The sequence below is a fragment of the Sciurus carolinensis genome, chromosome 6 (genome assembly GCF_902686445.1).
Source record: "Sciurus carolinensis chromosome 6, mSciCar1.2, whole genome shotgun sequence".
NCBI lineage: Eukaryota > Metazoa > Chordata > Mammalia > Rodentia > Sciuridae > Sciurus > Sciurus carolinensis.
In genome coordinates this window covers 12,146,107-12,165,873 of record NC_062218.1, presented here as the reverse complement: position 1 = coordinate 12,165,873, position 19,767 = coordinate 12,146,107, and the positions used below count along the sequence as shown (strand labels likewise).

Genomic DNA, 19,767 nt, shown 5'->3' with positions numbered 1-19,767 from the left:
CAGTTACAAAGCCAGGTATAACGGTACACATCTACAATTCTAGTTACTCAGCAGCATGTGGCAGAATGATGGCAAGTTTGAGGTCCTCAGCAACACCTGTTCTCAAATAAGAAATAAGAAGGACTGGGAAAATAGCTCTATGGTACAGCACCCCTGGGTTCAATCCCCAGTTACAGGGAGGGGAGGGAGGATCAGCCATGAATTGAGCATGTGACACCTGCACTTCTCATGGATCAGACCCATGAAATCAGTGAAAAAGTATTTCACTAACGATGTGCTTGACTGTGAGGTGTGGTCGTTTGCACCTGTGAACGCAGCCAGCTTCCACAGCCCTTCAGTCTTCTTTTCAGTTTTACGTATAGAAGAAGACATCTACAAAGTTTCTCAAGGACCATGCCAGAAATGATTCCCCTTCTCTAAGGAACTACTTTGCAAATTCCATCTTTGTTCCTTCCCTTCCTGATTTACTATGGCTTTGAATATCTTTTCAGTACCATACTGTTTATTATTAGTTGATTCTGAATAAAAATAATAAGCAAAATCATCAATAAGAACTTTCAGAAGAGATTTAAGTTGCTCTATATTAAATAATAAATAGATGGCTGAAAGGCAAAGCAAGAGTACTTGGTTTCACTCATGGAGGAAAAAAACTAAGTTATCTCCTTGAAGTAAATGCTGCTGGAAACCACTCCTGTGCCTGTTTGGAATTAGTTCACTTCTAGGGAAGCGACTTCCAGGCCTGCACCTGCCTTCCCCTTCGACCTATCCCCAGGACTTGCACATATCTGACCCTCAAGAGCTCTCCCTCAATAATATCTGTGGAAGTTCTAGTTCAACCAAGGCAGGTCCCAGAAATCAGCATTTTCTAGTGCCAATATTCTGGCAAGCCCTAGCAACAGGGTTAAGATTTAGACATTGATCATCCTTCCTTAAAACTACTTTTGTTTAAACAGAATGTTTCTGAAATCCTACTTAGTGGAAACAATGTGTCCTATTTATGAAAATCTGGGTTGGCCTCCTATTGATGTGTATCATTTTAAAAGGCCCTGTGCCTGCTCTGAGGCTGACACACATAAAGCCTCCAGAGGGCGAGGGAGTGGGGGCAAGTCCCAGGAAACAAAGTGAGGAACAGAAAAGGGGAGAGAGAGCAGGACCCAGAACATTCTAAATGGGCTTATGGAAAGCACTCCTATAAAAATATTCCCAAAGAGCTTAGGAAATCTTTCCAATTCTATTTTTGCCCTCAAGTTACCTTTCTACAATCCACTTATTAGAAAACTGACTTGTTAAAATAAAACATTCAGCAGCAACTGGAAAAATGATAATGCTATTGCTTCACCCTCCAGTGCAACTGATGAAACCCCATATAATCAATCAGCAAATACTGATTAGTCTATGGTGCACTTGGCCCATCTAGAGACTAGGGGATTACCCAGAGACACATTTCCAAGGAGGAGGCATGGAGCTTGAGGACTCTAATTAGTAACAGAAAACAACACTAGGCAGGCAGAAAGCATCGAGGTGAACACAGCCAAACAAGAAGAGGGGACAAGTTCTTCTATCAAACCTTTCTTCTCCATTGCTGTCTATACCTATTTCATGTGTACATCCCATTTCCAAGACTGTGCTGTCTCCCTTTCTCTCTTTCTTTCTTTCTTCCCCATCTCTCAAATTTCTACTCGAGAAGACACTGTACCATAAAACATCTGGGCCTCTAGCCCAAGTCTGCTGACTCAATAGTTACCACTGAACATCAGCCTCCTGAGACAAAAAAGGGAACTGGCTGCTGGAACGGGGGGTGTAGTATGCCCTTGCTCATTCATTCAAAAGACATTTATGAAGCACCAACTGTGTTCTGTGCACGGAGGTACAAATAGACTTAGCTTCAATGAAAATAAAATGGCACATGGTGGCACATGCCTGTAATCCCCATGACTCGGGAGGCGGAGACAGGAGGATCGCAAGTTCAAAGCAGCCTCAGCAATGGCAAGGCACTAAGCAACTCAGTGAGACCCTGTATCTAAATAAAATACAAAATAGAGCTGAGGATGTTGCTCAGTGGTTGAGTGCCTCTGAGTTCAATCCCTGGTACCAAAAAAAAAAAAAAAAAATCTGTAATCAATTTTTGAGGAATAATGTTGTTTAGTCAAAGAGATCAAATTACCCCCCAAAAAAGAATGATCAGGTTTATTTGCTAAATCACCTTTACTAAAGTCATTACAAATGCAAATTTTAAATTAGATAAAACTGGGGGTAGGGTTGAGCAGAAAGAGAATCAGTCAGGAGACCCCACCAGGTGAAGAGGTGAATGAGCAGAAACAGGAAGGGATCAAGAGGAGACCGTGCTCAAATTCAAGGCCTTGGGGCAGAAGAGAGAAGAGAGAGCTCTGAAGGCACTTCCAGCTGAAGACTGAACTTAGGGCCAATCTGGCAGACTTCAGGGAACGTCCCTAAATTGCTGTCCCAGAAATAAAACTGTCTAACTGCCTTTAGCAAAATTTGGCAATGGTCATTAATGTAACTGTCCGTCTAAACTGGCCAAAGAACAAAGATAAGAGAAATGCAGGAAAAAGGAAGAAACAAGAAAAAGGTGGGTTAAGAAGGAGAGAGTCCACTTAGGGAAGAAAGACATTCATAAATTCAGCAAGACTGAATTCAGTGAATGTGCCCCCAGAAGCTACCAACCATTCCATCTTGGTGGCCTTCACAGACTCTGGAGGCTGAAAAACCCAGACACAGATGGCTAAGAACGATACCACCAGTAAGCGTTAGCACAGCTCTAGAAGAGGGTATGTGTGACAGCTATTTCTGGCATTTAGGAGCCTTTTGGAAAAGCTTACTTATGAGCAGATGAGGCTGCCCGGAAAGGCTGGGACAATGAGATGACCTCTGGGTGAGTCACTCTCAACAGAGGAAAGTCCCTTTGAGCCCTAAAAAGAAAGATGAATGGTCAACAGGAAGGAGAAAAGTAAGATGCACCTCCTGGGAAGCTTAAAGGAGCAGCATGGGTGGGAGAGACTGCTTTGACTCACCTGTTTTCCTTGAGTGTGCCCTTCCCTTGCAGAGATGGCTGCCTCCACCTGCACATTCTGCACATTCTGCAACCACCTGGAAGCAGCACCCATTCTGCTATGGTGTGTGTGGGCTCCAGAGCCACGGTTCCCAGGGGCCTTTATGCTTTGGTATTTTTGAAATAACTCAATAGGCAAAATGACACCAACACTTCAGGCCATGGGACCTGTGCGTGAAGAGCTAAATTTCACTTAAGCACGCAGGCACTCCAAAGAGGAAATTCTGCAAGGCTAACTGACAAACAAGGGGGGAAAAAAAACGGGGAAAAAACCCACATCAACACCACTGGGACAAAACCCTGAGCAAAGGTAACACTTATCCAGTTGGTGAGAGGTCACTGTTTAAATCTCAGGAAAACAAGATCCTAGGCCTGGGCGCAACAGAACCTTCCTGCCCTTAATACACATCAGATTCTAGAGCAGATACTGCTGTCAGTCTCTCCCCACTACCGTGACATGTGGTTAACCAAACAGCCTCTCCTCAAGTTATCTGGCACTTCTCATTCTAATTCATTCAAGCTGGTGCAGCAGGACAGTTACCAGGAGGTTGAGCCAACCTTGCCACGTGGCATGACGCACTCATCAAAGAAATTGTGACTTGTTCCCACATTTTCCCCTTTGCTCCTGAAATGGCTAAGCCCTTCTGTTAAGACTGTCTTTCAGGCACTTCTGAAACAATGTGTCTGGAAATGACACAGAAGTGTCAAAGGACTCAAGTTAACCTGAATGAATCATCCCAACAAGGAATTACTATTTACAATGGAGTTGGTCTCTCAACTGGCCTGTGTCCCACTGCTGAGTGGCATCTGAACCCACATCAGTGCAAGGAGCACAGAGTACTTGTGGGCAGAAAGGGAGTCAGAGACATAGCCACCACTGGGAATGTCTGAACTCAGTTTAAAACACACCCATACATGAACAACTCAGGGACTATCTGGAGATTAGAAATCTTGTTAATTTCTTTTACAAATAACTACTAATATATGGAACATGAGAAATAAAAATGTCTGTAGGGAGAGCCTGTTAAGATTCTCGAATACTTAGAGCACGAGAGAATGAACAATTAGAAAACTTATGTTAAAATGTGTCACTACAAGTACCTCAAAACCAAGATAATTGTTATTGAATATTTTAGTAATACTAATAAGATTGTCATTTCCTTATTTTGAAGTGCTCTAGGCACACACCCACTTTGGTCAGCCTCACAATGTAAATAATAAGCAATAGGGTGCATGTATGAGTATGAACTCCAATGCAAGAGACAGTCACTGTCCTTCATGAGGGATACAGTCTTTAAGTGATGCACATCAGTCCCAGGTTAGATGAGAAAAATTTTTTTTTTTTCCAAACAGGTCTCCTTATATACCCTTTATTTGGCTAATCACATATAAAAACACCTTAGAAATAAATATGTGGCCTGAATCTACAATGATGATATAGTATTTCTTCACCAGCAATTTCTATCAAATTATTCCTGACTGGTGCTATCAAAATAAGAAGGGAGAGGGACAGGGTGTAACTCATTGATAGAATGCTTGCCTAGCATGTGCACAGCCCTGGGTTCAGTCCCCAGTCCTGCAATAATAATGATGATAATTATTTAAAAAAAAAAAAAAGTACAAAATCTGTCAACAGGAACCAGGAAAAAAAGGAACAATTTAGATGTGGGTTCTGAGAGCAGAGTTAAAGAGGGCACTCCCAAAAGACCTTAAATACCACCCCTTTCTTACACCACTGCCATTTAGTGTTGCTCTGTGGCATACTTACTACCCATTTTAGATCTTAGTCAATCTGAACTCTGTCATTTTAACAGGTAAAAGGTCAAAGAATTAATATTTTCATGTTTTTAAGTATCTGTAAAGAACACAGGCTAGGAGAGTGTTAAACTGGAAGCCATCTGTTCTGATAATTTACGATGTAATTTCCCTAATCTCCTTCAACACTACATAACATCTCTATGGCAACACAGTGACTTCAAATTAGTTTGGAGGGCCAATTCTGCCTTCATTCTGCTCAGTGAGCAGAGAGCTTTAAGAGAAAGGCCTGCTCCTTCACAAAGCATGTCCCCATCCTCAATGGACTGTATCCACTCTATTTGTCCCTCATGTATAAATGAAAGGGTTCTACAAACTGCACTTAAGACACCTTAAGAGGGTCATGGTCCCAGCTATGGTTTTGTCACTGAAAGGTTCAAGGGCTGAAGGCTCTGTCCTCACTGTAGTGATCCTGGGAGGTGGTGGACCTTTAAGAGGTGGGGCCTAGTGGAAGGTCCTCAAGTCACCGGGGTCACTGCTCTCAGAAGGGATTAAGGCAGTTTTCATGGGACCCTGAGTTAATCCTTGTGAGAGCAAGTTACTATGAGAGCAAGTGTGACCCCTGAATCACAATCTGCTTTTCTGTGTGGCAATGTGACCTCTCTCCAGTGTGCTCTCCTTGTGATGTGGCTGCCATAGGGGACCCCGCCTCACCAGAACCAGCACTATGTAGTTCTGGACCTTCAGTCTCCAAAACTAGGAGCTAAACAAACTTCTTTTCTTGACAAGTACCCAGTCCCACAAGTTTTGTTATAGTAGTGACAGAAAGCAGACTGATACAGTCCCATAACCTAAAACTAAAACATACACTTTTGCATAACTTAATGGTCCCTAAACCTAACTATGCATCTGAATTACCAATACAGAGTGGTTCAAAATACAGATTCTTGAACCCTATTCTAAAATGACTACATCAGACTCTCTAGAGCACCTATGTTTTTAAAGAACTTTCCATGTGGTTCTAATAGTCTTGAGTTAAGGAGCCACAGGAATAAGCCAACAATCGCTAACGGTGCTTCTGGGAACTGCACTAGGCCAGCACTAGGGTTGGAAGCCCCATCAGCTGACACAAGTGAAGGAACAATTACAATCCAAAGGAACCAGAACCAAAATCCAGCTCTACACAGGTGCCACACCAATGCCAACAGGCCCCAGGAGGGAGGGACAGGATAGATGATATAGTTTCCCAAACACAATGATGCTTGAGGTGTGTCAGGAAGGAAAACCATGAAGAGAAGAGACCAGCAAACACAGCGGACACAAAAACCCACAAGTGCAAGAGCACAGAGAGGAGCAGATGATGGGGCAAGAAGTCCAAGTTTCCCACAGGCCTGGCCTGCCCGCCAAGGTGGGTGAGCTGATCTGGACTGCAACTCAGAAAAGCACATTTCTGCCAGGTGCAGTGGTGCACACCTGTAATCCCAGTGGCTTGGAAGGCTGAGGCAGGAGGATCCTAAGTTCAAAGTCAGCCTCAGAAACTTAGCGAGACCCTACCTCAAACTTTAAAAAAATAAGAGGGGGGGGGGGCAAGGTTCAGTGGTTAAGTGACCCAGGATTCAATCCCTGGTACAAACCAAAAAAACACATTTGGAACTTCCATGTGACTTGGTTACAAAGCAATATCCTAGACCATACAAACAGAAATAAAATTTTGTGGTAGAAAAGGATGAAGGAAAAAAACAGAGAATTACTCTGCCCCGTCTTCACTGATACTCTCACCTGTAACACAGGATAAATACCGTGTGCCACGATGACTGATACACTGTGACGATGACTGATACACTGTGTCTTTTTAAAAGCATCTCAAATTTCATTTTCACCTTGAGGGCAATTTCAATTACATAGACTTAAGCTAGTTGATCATCTCTTTTAATTTTAATTTCTATATTATTCCCCGGCACATTTTTTTAAATAGGCCAAAAGAGAGAATGTGCCTAATCATCTTTCCTCTTTAGACTATAAACTCCCACTGGACAGAATATTATTTTTGTCTTCTCCAGCTGTATGGCACCTGTATACTGACGCTGCTCATGGGAAAACACTCATTCATTACAGTGTCATGTGTATTAAATAATGCCCATAAAGTCCTTTGAAGATGAAAATCACTTCAAGTGCTAACTAATTCTAAACTGGGCTTTGGACCTGAGAGACAAAGATGACAGACCAAACATCATAAGAAGGTCACTCCCCAGCAGGAGGCTCTAGTCCTTCAAACTTATGATCCCTTTCACTCTAACCAGATGACAAACCCCAACCTGCTTTATGTGTTTTTAAGAAAGTTTCAAAATGCAAGAACAAAAAGTCTTGGGTGGTTCATTTCTGTCAGAGACAAAGCCCAAAAGTAAATTCGAAGCTACACAAATCTGTCTTCCTTGTGAGATGTCTCCTTTTAAGTTATGCCAGAATACACTATATGAAATGTCAGCTCAATTCTAAAACAGGCACCATGAAAATCCTTCCAAGAGAGTATATGCGATTTTATGCAAATTAATACGTTTTCTGTTTTGGAATCACACTCCTATCTTGGCTGTCACACTAGTGAGAAGAGGTGACTCCACTATCCGAGAACACAAAGCTTGCACTAGCAGGGAAGCACTAATATGATGTTCCATGTTCAGATCATTCTCAACAGGAGACAGCAGAAAGCTGCATCCCCCTTCAACTTCCTAAAAATGTTGGTAGGAAAACTAAAGTATCCTCACTTTCAACTTTCTCAGATGGCCCCTTCACTATCCCAAAATGCACCACCAGGTCTGAGACAATCTATATGAAGCTAAGTCTCTTTTTAGCTGAGACTTTTTAAAAAGTTAATTCAAAATTTGTCTACAAAAGCCCAAATATTCCACCACATTGCAACCAAAGTCAAATCTTCTCCATAGTTCCCTCCTTCAAATAGGAGTGACTTTATATTTTTAATTTTTAAATTTTTTTTTTGCTGACACCAACAAAAAGGAGAAGGTAGAAAATTCCCTAAATGGAGTCAAATGCCTCAATGTGAGACACATGTCAGAGAATATGAGAGAGGGAAAGTTCAACGTAAGGAAGTAATTACTGAGCTGAAGCCCACCCTAGTCAGAGAATATGAAATCATCATCAGGTAAACTCCCACCTGCACTCAGGACTCCGGCTGACCTTGAGAAGAATACTTTGTGCACTTAGTGACCCTGAATCTGTTCCTAACTAGCTATGTGATTTGAAGCAAGTGAAAAGAACCTCTCTGTTGGGGGAGGTATTGGAGACTGATTACATTTTTCTGTATATATGCACACACCACAATGAAACCAATCGTTCTATATAAAATGCATCTATTAAAAAAAAAAAAAACAACTCTGAGCTCTATATTTCCTCCAGTATAAAACTAGATACTACTACCATCTTGCAGGGGGCTCAGAAAATTAAGTAGCTGATACGTAGTAATAGCTCAAAAACTAAAGCTAGTTAAGAATCTGAAAAGAGTTCCAAATTTAGTCAGGCCCTTTCTCTTTTTCTTTCTGGTACATAATTTCATACTACAAAATTTACCTCATTCAGAGATTTTTTTAATGGTTTTTAGTGCATTCACACTGTTGTGAATCCATCACCACTGTCTAACTTCAGAATATCTCCAACATGCCCGAGAAATTCCCCAAGAATGCCTGACCCATTAGTAGTCATTCCTCCCCTACTCATGACCATTTGCTCTCCAGATTTTCTAAATATCAAAAGACTTTCCCCTTAAAATATTAATAAACAAACTGTGATTCTTCTTTCTTGCTAAAATGTCTAGTCATAAGAAGGGCTGCTAGAAATACAGAGGTCAAATTTTCCAGAACACAATCTAATGAGTATGAGGACATTTATGAAAGTATAGAACATAATACATAAAACTGAGCCTATCTACAAAAATCAGGGGACCACATTCCATGTCATCAGTTAATGTTAAAACACACACACACACACACACTTCTCAGAAATCCCACACCAAAGCAGAAACATTATTGCATTAAATGTTCTCTAGGAAGAAATGTTTAGTAAACGGAGGGCAACAAGCAACACTCTTTCAAGTCATGACTCATGACTTCAATATGTGAACTCCACCTCTTCCCCTACTTGTAGAATGAACTGGATCCCTGAGGAAAGATGGATACAACCTGATCTCATCTGTCACATACTCATGCTCATTCAATCTCTTACCTACAGATACCTCCTTATCCATTCTTATTAGCTCAACAATTTCCTTTTTGTTTCTTCTCTCTGGCAATTAGTATACTGACATGAAAATTATAAACTTCTTCCCAAAATAGGTATCATTTTTATAAATTGTACCTATTAGGAATTAACATCCCTTTCTTTTCAGACAACTATTTATTTTTCAATTTTGTGCTTCAACATCACCAGAAAGTAAGCTGTTGATGGTGTCTGGCAGCTCTTTTCTTAACAAGCCTCTGGGGACATGCTGAGCATTACTTCATCTATTTTGTTTGGATGACTAACTTACAAGGCCCTGAGCTGAACAGAAGCTGACCACTAACTGCTGATTTGAACAGTATGAACCTCAAGATGGAGGTTCATAATCGCCCCTGTATAGGCTAGCATTCTGGAATTATTTTCTATATATTCCCGGATGGAGTAAAGAAGACACTGAAGGTAAGGAGAGACATATTTATCACTGTCAGAGAGGAAGTACAAACATGGAAAGGGACTAAAATTCATCCTGTGGAGTGGAACTGGAATTGGAAGCATGAACAAAGAGTTTTTATTAAAGACAAACAGGTACAGAAAGAGATCTCAGTCTATGCATCTGTGCAATTGTGCAGAAGTATGTGGATACATATGCTTGTGTGTATGCACACCTCCTTCCTAGCTCACTCACTGAGAGGGTTCTAGATGCAATGACCACTCTGCAAAATGAGCCAGGGGTCTCTGGAGAAATGCTTGATCTCAAGGTTGGGGCAAAGGAAATACAAGATGATTCCTGAACTGCTTACTCTGCCAGAAAGTTTAAAAGTGCTAAAAAATAAAACAAATAAAAAATTACAGAGCTGTTTACAAAAGATAAAGAAGTTAGCCTGAAGAGATTCCCACCAGTCGAATTTCAGACAATTTGGGCATCAAACTAAATAATGATAGCAAAGGATTTAATTCATTGCTTAAAATAGAAATTCATGATGCCACACTTACATACATAAATAAGTTAAGCAGAAGGAAAAGTTCTTCTTATGGTAGAAAACCCACTAAATATAGAAAAAATGGTGAAGTCAAAAAAAAAAAACAGTCACCATTGGCAACCATCACAGCAATAAGTGATTTGGTCAAGGATCACTAACAGATGCTACAACTATGAAAGAAGGAAGAGGAGAGGATTCCACAGTCTCAGACTACCTCCCTGCAAAACGCTAACTAAGGACAAAGGTACAAATACAGCAGAGGCCTGTTGGTCACCACCTAAACCAAGTGATAAAAGTAAGGATCACCACTGTGGGACAGCTGGCATTGTGCTTCCTGATGTGATGCTCTGGGAATGACTTCTGCCAAAAATGCACAGCCTGAATCTAGGCCACAGGAGTCATGCCTCCTTCACCCAAGGACGGCCTTCAAAATAATCTCCCTGCAACCTCCGAAAATGCCAAGACAACAAGGGAAACAAGCAGAGGAAATATTCTAAATTAAAGGAAACCAAAGAGAAATGACAACCAAATGCAATGTGGTCCTGAACAGGATCCTAGACCGACATTTTCTTAATTACTAAAAAGGGCATCTCTGGGACAGTTGGTAAAATTTTATTAAAGTCAGTAGACTAAGATGATTATATTGTATTAAAATTAATTTCCCGATCTTGATCATTATGTAAAGGCATGTCCTTACTCTTAGAAATGCATAACAAACCATTCAGAGGTAAGGGGTATCATCACATTTGCAACTTATTCTCAAATGGTTCAGAAACAAAATAAAAAGTAAATTATGTATCTATAACCATAGAAAGAGTCACACACACAAAGAGATAAAGCAATCATGATAAAATAATAACAAGTAGGAAATGTGAATCTGCTCTTCTATAAATGTGTTGTGGCTTCTCAAAATAAAGTTCCCTCCCCTTCCAAAAAAAAAAACAAAAAAACACTTTAAATGTAATCAACAATGAAGACATGAACCAACTCAACAGCCAAAAATAATAGTTAAGTCACAATTAAACTAAGCTGATATGGATCTGAACTTTGCACCAGCTCTGTTAGTTTAAAATAAAAGATCTACTACAACACTGGGTCAAAAGCAACCCAGTTTCACACTAAACGGCAGTCCAAGACTAGTCTCTTAATTTTAGAAATTTTCAAAAACTAAGAATTAAACCAAAAGTGAAAAAATCTGAAACTTTTAGAAACTCCTACAGCAAACCAGGAGGAAGTGAAACATGAATTTTTAGAGCACACTATACCTTCTGATTTATGTATGGTCTATCTTCTATTAAAACTCCAAGGTAAATGTGAGTTACACATGGAAAGACTCATGTAAAAACAGGACATTATTTCCAATCTAAAAATGATGCTGAGAAACAAAGACTTATAGACACATAATCCTAACCAAAATTCCATAAGACTCATGCTATCTACTGATTATGAGGGAGATCAGAGAAAGTGTGACTGATGCAAAGGCATCCCACAAACAGAAAACCTAGAACAGGTGCCTAGGAGTTGTCTCACTAGAAAGAGGATAGTGGGAAACAACCCTCCTCCCCACCACTACAATGTAACATCATCTACTTGCCCCACTTTGATGAATAACAGCAAAAAAATGAGTGACTGCAACAAAATAACTATATATAGAGAGGCCAGGATTTGCCCCGCCCACTTTACTAAACTGTCCTGAAAAAGCAGCTTGGCAGCTTCCTGCCCTTCTTACTGTCCTCCCCTGTTTCTTTCCTAAGTTGGAAAGAAAGTCCTGGTATTCTTTGTAATGTGTCAAACAGCAATAGGCTAAGAAATGTCCCTCTCCAGTCCTTCCCATACTCACACCCAACATCAACGGCCAAAGAGATTTCCCACCCAACACTTGGTCTCACTCCAGACAGCCAAAGAAACAGAGGAACAACACTTCAACCATGGTTTTAGCCCAGACTGAGACAGGTATGTGTTAGTAAAACTGAACATGGTCAACACACACCTCACTTGAAAAGTTGGGGTTGCCAGAATTATTTGTGTAAAAGTAGCATCAGTTTTAATTAGGTGAGAAGAGGAAAGACAGAAACTAAAAGCGCAGAGCCCAACCTACCATGAGAGAAATACTTGCTATATCCTTGAATCTTTTATCCAATTTTTATTTGGTATGAGACTAGAGTATTATATCTTTGGTTCTCAACACACAAGGATATGCATACATACTCAATTTATTCAACTTTAAAGATCTTTGAGTGACAATCCCGGGCTCTGTGGGAAGCTGTATAGAGTGAAGGTCATCTCCCACCCCCACCACCTTATCAGGGAGGAAAAGGACATGAGGGGGCTTTGTGATCCAGCAGCCCTGTGTTTAATTCCAGCTGTGGCCTTCAGGAGAAGAACAATTTAGGGCAGGTCATTTACCCTCAGAAGAAGCTGACAAGACTTATCCATAACACAGAAATAGCATCCACCTGCTGAAGAGTGAAGGGGAGGTTGGAGTCCATAGGAGAAGTATATACAACTCCCTACACATAACCCGGTAAAACGCTGGCACTTAAATCAGCTGTGGCTGTGGTAGAAATAAAAAGGAAAGATTTTACCAGAGTTTCTTGGAGGATAAGATTGGCAGTAATCATTTTTGAAATCATTTTTGATATTTTACATATCATCCTATGATACTGCAAGCATACTGTTGCTTTCTGCATGTCCTTATTTTAAGGTAAAACAAAGGTGTCTCTTCAACCCCAATGACTGGTCCAGCCCTCTCACTCTGCTCCCTGGGCTGCTAAAGGTAGCAAGATCAAGCATGGAGAGGGAGCATCCCACTATAGGACTGCAGTTTTGTTTTTGTTTTTGTATTTGTATTTTAAAGGCCATGGGCCACAGATCCACACTGCAGGTGGTCACAGGTAATCTACAGGGATTCCACCTCAACCCTGCACAGGGTTCAAAGTCAAAGATTTCCAGCTCTGTTCATGGGACAGGTTCCATTTCCCCAAAAAGATAAACCCAACTGCAAACTCAGCAACCAAAGATTATAAATATTCTAACAAGGCCACCAAGATATGAAAGAAACATCTAACAATGAATCCTGCAAATTTTGCAATTAAACACTGGGGAAGAAATATTTACATATACTAGGTATATTTACATGTACCAAGGAACAAAATGCTGGCAGTAGGCGACTCCACAGTGAAGCCTCTCCTGTGAGAAGCTGTGGTGACCTATCAGGATGCACTGACCTGAAATGGCAAAGCAAGAAAATGAATGGCCTGGAAACAATCAAATTAGCACCAGTTCTCCAGGCTCCTGGTCCACAATCCATTAGGACAAGTGCAACATAATTTAGATGGAGGTGAAGTGACTCTAAAGTGAAAGCGTGAACTATGTCCTGCCTGTGCAATCTTTTCTTTTTTTTTTTAACTAGTTAAATATGTCCTGCTTGTGCAATCTTTTTTTTTTTTTTTTAACTAGTTCTTTGCATGCTAGCTATCATCATTATGGTATTGAAAAGGTATAGTGAACACAGGAAAGAATTTGCCATAATCATAAATTTAAATTTTGTAAAAAACTACCCACAAATAAAATCTGTTTAGCATTAGATTAATGAGAAATTTATTTCGGGTTTCTGAATATTAAAATATTGGGCTGGGGCTGTAGCTCAGTGGTGGATCGCTTGCCTCACATGCATGAAGCACTAGGTCTGATCCTCAACGCCACACAAAAGTAAATATGTAAAATAAAAGGTTCTGTGTACATCTACAATATATTTTTTAAAAATTAGGCAACTTAAACTTTAGAGACTATGTGAGTGAGATGACTAATGGAAATATTTATATCATTCTGATCAAAGCACTATTTCCCAATACTTGTGAGGTAGCATCAGAATAAACAATAGAGAAATTATACTTTTGGCCCTTATTATTTAAAAGTTAAATTAATAAGTTAAACAAAAATAAAGTCTTGCTTTATTCCTTCAGATTCGAGCACATCTGTCATGAAAAACAAGATGAAATTAAAAAGTACAAGTTAGAAAACATAAAACTTTCAGCATCCAAATTACTCAAGAGAATAGTTCTCCAAGCACAGTAGCAAAAAAGGCAGCAAGAACCACTGGATCATGAGGATGAGAATGAATCAGTGAGAGAAGAGGAAGTGGAACAAAATGAACAAACAACTGAAATCAACTACACACACACTGCTTTGACCAACATCTTAAAGACATTCATATGCAAAATTTTCAAATCACAATTAAAACATTTTGCCATAAAGCATCCATGGCATTTGCATGTCACTTTATATATACCAGAAAACATGAGTTCTTTTAAAATAGATTTCAAATATTAGTCTCTGATACATTCATTCCTTCTTGGATTGAAGCCTCTACTTCACTGAGTTCCAAAGTGGGATGTTGTATATTTTTTCCAAGATAGGTACACACCACGAAAAACCAAACACTAACAAACCCTATCTAAAAATAGTGGAGGACCATATTTTTAAGTGTGAATTGTTGCTTTTTGCAAGTTCAAGATTAACTTTTCATTTGTATGGCTTAAAGTCTTAAATAGGAGGACCAGCATTTTGTCAATCCACTCATTAACCACCAACACTGTGAAATAGGTGACTACAAAGTCAACTATATACCAGAAGGCCCATGAACAGAGGGCAATGATCTCACACATTACTAATGAAGGAATCCCCCCCGCCCCCGCCCCCGCCCCCACCCCGGAATAAAATACATTCCTAGAAAGTCCTTCTTTAATGCCAGGAATACTCAAGTACTTCAGTCCATACTGCATGTGTTACTTGTGTTACTTGAGATTTTCAATATGAACAGCAGCAAAAATCATCAGAGTAAGAATATTTGAAGCAGCAGAATGATGACTGTCCCTATCTAAAGATTGTTCATTTGTGCTATAAGGAGTGGATCTGACTTACACGCCAGGTGGATCCCCAGTGACACTCTCATGGAATGCCAGGAAAGCATCTTTATCTGTCCATACCCACCTTTAAAGTCTCTCTGGATTATCCCAGCAGTCACAGAAACCTTAGTCCTACATAGGGCCATGTGAGTAATATCTTTCAAATCAATAGAAATATCTTTCTAAAATAATTCAATTATGTTCAAGTTTACTTAGAGAAATTACTTATATTGGCTTTGGTTTTTGTTGGTAACTCACTGTTTTTATTTACATTTCTTTGACTGCTAGTGAGGCTGAATATTCATTTGTTGGTCATTTGTCCTGTGAATTGTATGTCTATATTCCTTTTGTTTCTTATTTGAGTAAGCCTTTTATTAATTGTTATGTGTGTGGATATATATATATACATGGATATCTTAAATTTGCAATAAACGTTTCTCCCAGTTGTTAGCCTCTTTTAATGTTATCTTCTTAAATAATAAACTGGCTGTGGATGTGTGTGTTTGTGTGCGCAGTTCTATAACTTTAACACATGGAACCCAGTACAACCAGCACACAACACAGCTCCACCATCCCCCCCGCAATCCCTCCTATTGCACCTTTGCAACCGCTCTCCCACCCGACTCCTGGCAATCAACCACCAATCTGTTCTGTTACTACAGCTCTTTTTGTGAATGTCACACGTAAACGGAATCATACTTTCGGGACTCCTTCTCTCACTCAGCATTAACTGAACGGATGCACTACAGCTCATCTATTCACAGCTATATTGTTTTACTGTTAACAACACACAGCAAAGGGACCCCAGCCCTTCCCAGCAGCGGGGCAGTAATGGAACAGCATACCACATACCTCTTTCCTGGAACTGAGGGAAAAGGAGGGTCATACAGCTGCCAGGACAAATCTGCCACCACTTATGGAAACCCCTCCTGAGTGGACACCATATAGAATTCATCCCTGCCCGAACCAGGGCCAAAGGTTGCTAAGAAAATAAGCCTGATGAATTGTCATGGACACTGCTAACCCAGAGTACCCCAGACCTGGAATCTAGGGTTTATGTTGACTTCGTTTTCAGGAGACCTTTCAACATCTGTGTCACTGCTAAAAGACACATTTATGACAAAACTCAAACAGGGTCATGCTTCCAAAACATCACACTTGCTCTACAGATGACTCTGCAATCCTCCCCACCAGGCAAGAGTATGCATGTGATTAATTAAAACAGTTATCTAAAACTCAGGTACATTTATCACCAAAAACAGGCCTGACATCTCCACAGCACACCTGCTGCTGGACTAAATACACCGCTCATTACAAAGACATGCAGGAAAAGCCTCAGAAGCCACCTTCTTTCTGCAGCTCCGCTGTGTTCCAGCTTTCTTTCTCATGATGGACACCCTTTCCCTCAGGGCAGGTGGTTCATAATTTGAGTTTCAAGGGGCTTCTTTACATGGTAAGGCAACAGAAAAGAGGAGATTAAGGTAACAACAAAGTAAGTGAACCGTTTTCATTAGTGAAGGAGAAGTGAAAATAAGTATGTATTCACTCACCATTAAATGTGACAGCAAGATTTCCCATAAACAGGAATGCCTGCATACAAGGATTAATAACAAAAAAGCGGGGAGATCACATTGGTGATTCTAGTCAGGGATCTCCACTTCGTCTTAATAAACCGGAACAAAGTGGGAGTGAAATGGAGGTCTGGCAGGGGCGAGGCACCTGTTGTAAGTGAGAAGTCAAGGCCTGTTCTAGGGGTAGAGGGGTCGAAGACCAGGGGCCTAGGTCAAAGCAGGAACAGGGCAGGGAAGGAGCAGCACAAGAAAACCTCACAGGGCCTTTTCCCAATCCCTTGTGCCACTTTTCCCTCAGTTCGGAGGCAGGGGCACAGGCACACCCAAATGGCTCCAGCTGAATAACGAGGCAGCCAGAATTCCTAAGTGGAGGCTCAATGAGCAGAAGTCTCCCCATTCAAGCTCACTCCTTTCCTACTGCTCAGAAGATGAGCAGCTCCTCAGCAGAACTGAGAAATGCAAGAAAGAGCTCTGGCTGCACCATTCAAACCACTTAGCCTTGCCCTCACTGTGGGTCCATCCTAGCCACTGCTTCCTTCAGCTCAAAGTGGGCTGAGAAGATGTAACAGACAGCATCTTATCCAGCAGGCGAATCACCCAAATCACCCGTCAGCCCAGCCAAGTATACTGGAGTGAACACAGGGGAGAGGCAGAAATGCAAGAAGGGACAAGGGACATCAGAGCAAACTATGCTTTCTACCAGAACTCAGTGGGATTCTCATTCAAATTCATTTCTTCACTTTCTTTGTAGTAGCTATGACTTCCTGCCAGTGGCGCTATTAAATATTTGTCAAGACAATGCACATAAAGAAATAAAAACCTATTCATTATAGATTGAAGAGGAATGAAGGAGGTTAATTTGCTTTTTATAGGAAAATGTAGCTTATCCCTATCAAAAAAAGTTACTAGGCACAAAGTGTGGCCATTGATTAAGAATTTGACTTTTCACTGAAATTCTGCCAAAGACAAGAAATAAAATTTTACTTTCTCAGTAAGAGTCAAGTAATTAAACAAAATAAACAGTAAACCTAGTTGATTTAGATCATAACAGCTTCCAACACACCTCTCACTTTCAGTCAGGAACAAATTCCCAATTTATCATTACAATTGAAGGTCTATCCCATCTACATATTTTTAACATACATTTAAAGAACTTATTTAAACCACATTTCACTTTGAACATCGCCATTGGCTTCATTTAAGTATTTGTTAATTATTTAAATGGTTAAAATGGCTTCATTTAAATCTTCACTTGAATCATGGGTGGCTAAATTGCAAATAAAAAAATACAACATCCCACATTGATAAGCCAGTTTATAAGGTCTCGATGAAAAGCTTCTTTCAATGATTATTTCACTGCTCTTCTTTGATTTCTGGAAAGTAACTTATAGAATTATTTTTAGAAATCTTGCTTTCCTCTAAAACCAAGCCTGACTATACCATCTAAAAACAAGAAGCCAACATTCACTATCAAATAACATTTTCTTTCAGCTCCCCTTTTCAAAATATTGAGGCACCAAGAACCTACTTCATAATACAATAATTATTCTAGTGCTTACAATGACCAAAACTGCTAGGCCTCTAATATCAACAGAAGTCACACAGCAAGTTTGAAGGCTGGCCACTTAAGTGGTGCTAAAAGTATAAATATGAAGAAAAGTTTCCCTAATACTCCAAAGGAAACCATCATACCAAAACATGGAAAAGTATATGTATGCTGCTCCCTCACAAAGTGACATACTTGATTCTCTTGTGTTCTTTGGAAAGTGAGGGTCGCCAGTTAGGATCTGGAGAATAAGATTTAATAAGAAAGGAACCCAGCACCATGGCTTCAGAATAACCACAAACCTTAATTCTCCACACATTTATTTAAGGCCAACCTAAAGCACACCAGGCAGGTTAAAAATAACGCATTTATGTAAGCATCCCTGCACACAGCTCTAGCAAGGTTAAATAGGGAACTCTGAAAGAATGATTTATTGCCACAAGAACAAGGCCCCAAAATAGATTGGCAATAAAAGTGATTGGTCCCAGTGGGGTTGAGAACTAATGTAAGCAACGTCCTGGCCATGAGAGGCATCCGGGAAAGAGCACCAGATTCAAGGCTAGCTTCCTGGCCCTAACTCCACCTCTACCGAACTCCACTCACACAACGTCCTTAAGAGTGTGATTCCTCAACTCCAAAGTACCCCCCAAAAAAGACTAGCACATTTCTATGACATCTTTTTGTTTGCTTTTTGCTTTTTTTTTTTTTTTTTGCTTTTGCTTTGAAAAACTGCTTTAACTTATTAAGTGCTGAGCTCTGTGCAAAGAAGAAATATTAAGTTCAAATCCACTAACACTTGCAGAAAATTTCCACACACAATCACACATGAATTCAATCCACTCTAACACTAACTGGCCTGCCCACTGTGCACCAGGTCTACAAATGAGTGGTCAGGATTGTCAAAATGAATATGGAGTTTCTGTACCAAGATCCTGAGTGGAGAATATAATGACAGCATACAGGCTGAGACCTTGAGTGAGGTGCATGCAGGGTGACTGATCGCAGAATGGAAGGGCAACCGCTGCTTTGAAACCCAAAGAAAAATGGAGAACAATCCTAATTAGAATAAGTTACACTTCATATGTGTTTAATATGTTGAAATACACTTTTTGTCATATATACATGACAAGCAAACACAGTGTCAAGGCTGAGAAAGGAAAGGTAACCAAGAGAAAGCCTTCGACTACATCACTTTGTCAAACTCAAGAACTGGCAGCTCAAAAACACCCAGGAAAAGAGGTTCATACCCTCATCTGTCCTCTCCATCAATGAAAACCTATTTTCTGTTTCTTAAAAAAAGATATTGTACTGATAGACCTGGCTGCTTTATTCTCGTCAGCATCCACATTCAATCAAAACTACCCAGGAGGACCCTGGCGTGAACTGCTCTCCCAGATGAGGTCTACACCCAGGGCCCTCCTGCTTGTTCTGTCCTGACAGTTCAAACACGATGCCCACATATTCAGCCCTTCTCTACTCTCTACCAGACATCCCTGGCCTAGACCTTACAAGCCAAGATCTAGGGCAGGGATTCAAAGCTGCCCAAAGCAGGGTAAAGCTCGTTTAAAAAAGACATTCCAATAGACTACCTCTGGGATGGGTCTCTAGAACCAATGTCTGCTAAAAATCTGTCCTGGTTCCTTACAGTAAGTCAAACTACTGAAAGTGAAGTTTGTCAAGTCATTTTACGTCATTCTGGAAGGCAAAAGAA

The 19,767-nt window shown here is 40.4% G+C and overlaps 1 protein-coding gene across 4 annotated transcripts in view; it reads right to left on the bottom strand.

Annotated features, from left to right (window-relative positions):
* Trio (trio Rho guanine nucleotide exchange factor) overlaps window positions 1-19,767 on the bottom strand; it is a 322,610-nt gene that overhangs the window by 300,170 nt on the left and 2,673 nt on the right. The gene's annotated exons all lie outside the window — the stretch shown is intronic.